General features: G+C 28.8%; 1 long non-coding RNA gene across 1 annotated transcript; it reads left to right on the top strand.

Annotated features, from left to right (window-relative positions):
• Positions 2,151–3,372, top strand: LOC110012741. Its single transcript, XR_002287952.1, has 3 exons — positions 2,151–2,336; positions 2,540–2,627; positions 2,884–3,372. It is a non-coding gene; the product is annotated as an uncharacterized LOC110012741 (long non-coding RNA).

Raw genomic sequence — 6,795 nt, 5'->3', positions numbered from 1 at the left:
AAGAGGGTGTGGGTGGGGTAGTTAGTTATTTTTTTTAATATATAATAATGATATATTTTTTAAAATTTTAAATTATTTCTATATAATACAAATTAAATAATATGTTGAATCTAGACCTTTTATTTTTTCAAAATCTAACGGTTGAGATTAATTGATTAGATCTAACGATCAATATTTGATCAAAAAAATCCAACGGTCATTAGAATAAGAAATAATATATATTAAGTAAGGGTATAACGGTCATTTTCTAAAAAATTAACACCGTTAGTTGGATTTAACGGAGAGGGGGCGATTGAGCTGAGTTTACAAAACACATGAGAGCTTTTAGCCTATTCTGAAAACAGAGAGGTGCTTTTTGCAGACTTTTTAAAACACAGGGGGGTTATATGCATTTTGTCCTTTCTATAATAACTACCTTGAAAAATGATTCTTTTTTTGTGCGTCAAGTTGTATGTAATTACAAATGGGAAAAACATGCATAGTGTTTGGATTTGTATTTTGAGTATTTTGTTTTGTGTTTTGGAGATAGAGAAAGAAAAATAAAGATAAGTAAGTGTATTTTGAAAATAGATATATGTTTGAATTTTTGTTTTGAGGTAATTTAAAATATTTTAAAATAAGTCGTGTAAGTTTGAGTTGAGATTTAGGAGATAAATATTACTGTTCATTGTCAAATCATATCTCTTTTATATATATTTCTATATTAAATATGTTTATATATAACATATTATATGTTTAATACTGTATTTTTTTAAAACAAAAATCACTGTTTATTGTCAAATCATATCTCTTTATATTATATATATAAGTGAACATGTATATATATTATATATAGAGAGTTGAAAAATAAAAAAAAACACATAAATAATGTGTAAAAACACGAAAACAAATATTATGTATATTTTATCTCGTCTCGAAAAATGTAAAAATATGAATCCAAACATGAGTTATGTCGTCCCGTCATCTTCTCATTCTTAAAGCTTCAAACTCTCACATAATGTTTGGATTCGTTTTTTGAGTGTTTTGTTGTGTTTTGTGGAAATAGAGAGAGAAAAATAAAGATAAACAAGTGTGTGTTAGAGATAGTATGTATGCTTGGATTTGTTTTTGGAGATAGTTTAAAATAAGTATTATATATTTAATGTTGTGTTTTGGGAGACAAAAATTACTATTTATTGTCAAATCATGTCTTTGGAGATAATTTAAAATAAGTATTATATGTTTAATGTTGTATTTTGGAAGACAAAAATTACTATTCATTGTCAAATCATGCCTTTTTTATATATATTTATGTATATATGTGTGTATATATATACGTAAGTTTTTATGCTAAAACAGTTAAAAACACCTAAATAAGGTGTTTTTGAATGATAGCAAACATTGGATATATTTTGACTTGTCTCGGAAATAAGTTGGAAATGAAAACAAACATAGTGTTGGCTTCAGACCCTTCGTCTTCATCTAAACAGCAAGGCCAGAAAATGTGGGTCGCCAAATCGCAAAAAGGGTGGGTAGCACATGAGCCACCTACCGCCTCAAATTGTTTCTTTTTTGAAAACACATACACCCCAATTATGCACATACACCATTTATACGCACACATACTGATGCCAAAAAAGGAAACAGGTACGAAAACTTCAATTTTTATTTATTTAATTTATATAATTATATTATTTAATTAGTATATTTATTAAATATTATTTATATTAACCGATGTACTGCTAAGGAGTTTGATTCAATAAATATCTTATGAGATTTGAGGTAAGTATAGCTAATTGAATTATATATATATGTGTGTGTGTAGTATTATTATATTGGTTTCGATATATATTTAACCGTGAACTTGGATTTATATCTATACATGTGGATATAGTATATTGGTTGTTTATATATCTGATCGTATTTGCTGGGTTACCTTGATATCGATGAAATTGTTATTATGTGTTATATCTAGTTGTATTGTACGGTTGTGAGATAAATGATTATGTTCTCGTATAATTGATTGGTGAATGAAATCGAATGAAAAAGTTAATGATGAGAATTATTAGATAGAATTGAGATGAAGTTAATGATATTTTTATTGTGAATTGGAAGGAGAAGGAGAAGGAGAAGGAGAAGAAGAAGAAGGAGGAGGAGGGGGAGGAGAAGAAGCAGAAGAAGAAGCAGAAGTAGAAGAAGAAGAAGAAGAATGCGAGCATAATTAATTAAGAAATGGATGCCAAAGATGTGAAGTGGGAACTTGTTATTTATTGAGAAATGAGAAAGCACATAAAACAAATAGAGACATACATAAGACTGAAGAATGATTCCGGTTGGAGGTCGAGGTGATTTTAAAGGTATTCTAATTTAAAAATATTGGGATTTGGAAAAGATGAGCAGATTGTTAGGTTTGTTGGGAGGTCCTGAATTAAGGTCTTTCGGTATTTAAGTCAGTTGGGTGCAGAATTGAGGAGAAATGTGAATAATAACTCTCTGCGTTAAAATTGATGTACTTTGATCTGAAATAGCTCTGAATATTTATATGCAAATTATCGTACAGGTAGGAATCCACGCGGTGTGATCCCGATCTTCCAGGTGTGGAGTGATCGACGGCTGTAGTCCTGAGTCTACGCGTTGGGTCAAATCAGGTTTGATGTGACCAGAATAGAAAATACGTAGATTGTTATTCTGTTGATGTATTTTGTACTTATGAGAGGTATTTTAGACTTTTCATTATCTTTCTATATATGTCCCGATCAAAGACGTTCGAAATTTGTTAAGTTAGTTGTTTCTTAAGCCATCTATTTGAACTTTGTAGTTTTTGGTTGTGACTTCAGTTTCTATGAAAGTGCGTATATAGTTGCTATTCTATCTCACCATATTTAATCCAACTATGTTCTTAAGCGAGGAAACCCCCATTATTTCTGAGGCGGGGATTGATGCCAAAGAGAGGATTGCGTTTGCTTCATGGGGACACGGGATTTCCTATGCAGAAACTACATGCTCAACGGCTTGAGTGATATATTTTACAACATATATAGCTCAGCCAAGACTACAAGATCACTTTGGCAGTCCTTGAGAACGAAATACAAACTAAAGGATACCGGCTTGAAGAATTCATAGTCGGGAAGTTTTTGGAATTCAAATGGTGGATTCCAAAATGGTAATGAGCCAAGCCCAAGAGTTTCAAATGATTATGCATGATTTGTATGTAGAAGTGATGAAACTTAGTAAATCCTTTCATGTCTCTGCTATGATTGAAAAGCTACCACAGCTATGAAAGAATTTCAAAAGTTACTTGAAGCACAAGTGGAAAGAGATGAGAATTTGATTGTTAGATTGACGATTGAAGAAAACAGTTGGTTGTTTGAGGTGAAATCCAAAATGTTACAATTTGAGGCTTAGACAAATTTTATGGAGTTAAATGTAAATTCTAGTAACGAACAAAAGCGCATTTGAAAAAAGGAAAGGCTAACATGACAAAGTGGAATAGCTACAACTGTGGCAAATGTAATCATATGACCAAGAATTGCCGACTCCTTAAGAAAAATCAAACACATTTATAGATTTGTGAAACCTCAACCTCTCAGCATGGTATTTCAAGCCAATTTGGAAGATAACTCCAGAGAATGATGGATTGATACGGGTGCTGCCCGCCACATCTATTCTGAAAAAAAGATGTTTGCAATTTACACATCAATTAATGGGAGGAAATTGTTTACGGAAAAACCAGCAAATTCTAACATTATTGCTCGGCATGGTAGAACTAAAGATGACCTCCGTAAAGGAGTTCAATTTGATCGATGTGCTGGACATTCCAAACATCCAAAAGAACTTGATGTCTGGATCACTGTTAGTTAAAAGTGAATTTAGACTAGTATTCGAACAAATTTGTACTTACAAAGAACAACCACTTTATAGGGAAATGATATGTAGAGAAAGGGATGTTCTGTTCAAGATCAATGTAATATTGTAATGCATAATTTTAAAATAAAAAAAATTATTGCTTCTACTTACTTGACTGTGTGCTGTAATTTATGGCATTTTAGTTTAGGACATATTAATTTTAACACTCTATGAAGATTAGTAACTTTAAATTTATTACATTCATTTAAAATTTTGCTAAACATAAATGTGAAACTTATATTGAAACTAAAATCACTATGGTGCCATTTCATTCTATTGAAAGAAAGACATTACGTCTAGAATTAATTTACAGTGATGTATGTGATTTAAAATTTGTACAAATTAGAGATTAAAAAAAAAGTATTTTATTAATTTTATTTATGATTGCATAAGATATTGTTATGCATCTAATCCACGCATGTGTCACCAAAAATTTAAAATAATTAAATATCATTCAATAAAATTTTTTGTTGTCGAAAAAATAATAGTATAAAAATAATTATGATAAAAAAATAATTTGGAAAGAGGATATTTAGCACATGAGAAAGAGAAAAAAAATATTAATTAAAAATAAATAACTATTTTAAAAATGTAGTTTTTCACACCTGTAAGAATTGGGAAAAATGTGGAGGATAGTAACAAAAAAAAAAGACGAAAAAAAAAAACAAACAAAAAATAAGGAAGACACCAAAGAGATACTTTCCCTTAATATATAGTATAGATATAAAAAGATGCAGCCAGGGGCAAAGCTAAGCCCTATTGAGCCCCGACGGCCAACGGCCAACAGGGCTTAGCTTCAAGTATTATGGAGTTTTAGTTGATGGTAATGAAATAATTGTAGTCAGTAAGTAGTTTAATTTGAACGTCTCATTGTGACTTTTTTAAAATAATATAAAAAATAATTTCTAATTACAAGAATTTTTTCTATATAAACAATTTCGAACAATGTTGATGTAACAACAACTACGGTTATCGAGAACTTTTTAGCCTTTTGATTGTCAAGTCATAATTGTAGGAATTAATTGTAGATTAAATAATTTGGTTTGAAGATTGCATAATTAATTATAAATTTTTTTATTATGATAGAATTAATCTGGAATAATTGATTTTAAAAGAAGTGAATGTTGCGTTTATAGCGTTTTTAGTCCCATAAGATAGAGGGTTCAACATTTTCAGTCCTTTGTTTTACGGAATTTTCAAAAAGTAGTTTTAAAATTGAGAAAATTCGACACATTTAGTCTTATGCTTTACGAGATTTTTAAAATGATCCTAAAATTAGAAAAACTTGACATATTTAGTTTTATAAATTCTGTAAATGAACACTTTATATTACTATATTTTATATTTAATTTATAAAGCAATTGTGTACTGATTTAAAATTGTTGTCGAATTTAATATTTAACTTAAAGTAATTAATTAAATTTTAATAAGGCTAAGTCATTTTTCTTGCTTAGCCACTAGATGCAGCTCCAGCTTAAGAAGCTCACCTTGTGGCTTGAGCCTGTCAAACTCAGCTCCAACAAAATTTAAATCCTTAAATAATTATTTTATTAGATTTTTTTTAATTGCATGTCGGTGTTAAAATAAATATAATTAATTAAGCTCGAAATTGACTTTATTGACTCGCTTTATGTCCGGATTAATTGCAATTTTTTGTTTAGCTTTAGTCCTTTTAGAAATTGATTTGGCAATTCAGTCCATTAATTTATTAATATTTACAAATTGAGGACTTTTCATCAGAATTTTTGAATTAACTGGATTTTGCTATACGAGGATATAAAATTGAGAATTTTAATAATTCAAACAAAAAGAGTCCTCGATATGCAAAAATTAATGAATTGGTGGACTAAATTTGCCAGATCAACTTTTTATGGGACCAAAACTGCGATAACTTAATTGCATTTTTCGTCCTGTGTATATATATGGGAGTTGGGCAATCTTTTGTCTCCTGAAAAATTGATTGAACAATTAAATTAATCCACCAATTTATTGATTTTTCTCGTGTTAGCAGAGATTTTCAAAACCCACTATGTTTGGTTTCATTTTTAACATGTTTTGGTGTGTTCTGTAAAGATATAGAGAGAAAAATAAAGATAAATAAGTATGTATTAGAGACAGTGTGTATGTTCAGATTTGTTTTCGGAGATGATATAAAGTCAGTATGATATGTTTGATGTTAGTTAGTGGGAGACAAAAAGTATTGTTCAGTGTCAAATCATGTCTATATATTTATATATATATGTATGAGTATGTATATAATTTATTTAGTTGCGAGTGGATTAAAATAAATAGTATTTTTCTAATCATAACACTGTTCCAAAACACTCAAAAACCAGTAAAAAATGAGCAAAATAATTAGGAAAATTAGGAAATTTGAAAATTCCGACGACCAAAGTCCTGGTCAATCCACTAAAATAGATAAATTGGTGGACTAAATTGAAAAATTATTATGTTTTCAAGTATGGGATAAAAACTACCATACACTCCATAAACAAAACAGAAATTGCAATTAATTTTTTTGACATAATATTATAATATTCAGTACGCACTACAATAATATTTTTAAATTAATCAACGACTTTAGATGGAATAAAATAAACAACATATACATACTATTAAAAGGTAGACTAATTCCTACATGCGTAAATTAATTCTTTTATGTCGTGTGGTCTTGGAAAAAGAAAATTTAGGTAAACCCAATAATCCAACTTACAATTATACGGAGATTACTTTTATTTCATGATGAATTAATTTTTCGGATAATTACACCATCCTCCCAGTTTAGTATAATTACATGTGTCTTGTAGTTTGAAAAATTATATTTAAATATTTATTTTCATCTAATAAATAAATTTATATATTAGTCAAAATTCACAAAATTTGTTAATATAAGCAACAAATTGTAAAAAA

This window comes from Sesamum indicum, linkage group LG10, assembly GCF_000512975.1.
Source record: "Sesamum indicum cultivar Zhongzhi No. 13 linkage group LG10, S_indicum_v1.0, whole genome shotgun sequence".
Lineage (NCBI taxonomy): Eukaryota > Viridiplantae > Streptophyta > Magnoliopsida > Lamiales > Pedaliaceae > Sesamum > Sesamum indicum.
The sequence above is the reverse complement of the archived record's forward strand: the minus strand, read 5'-3'. Positions and strand labels throughout refer to the sequence as shown.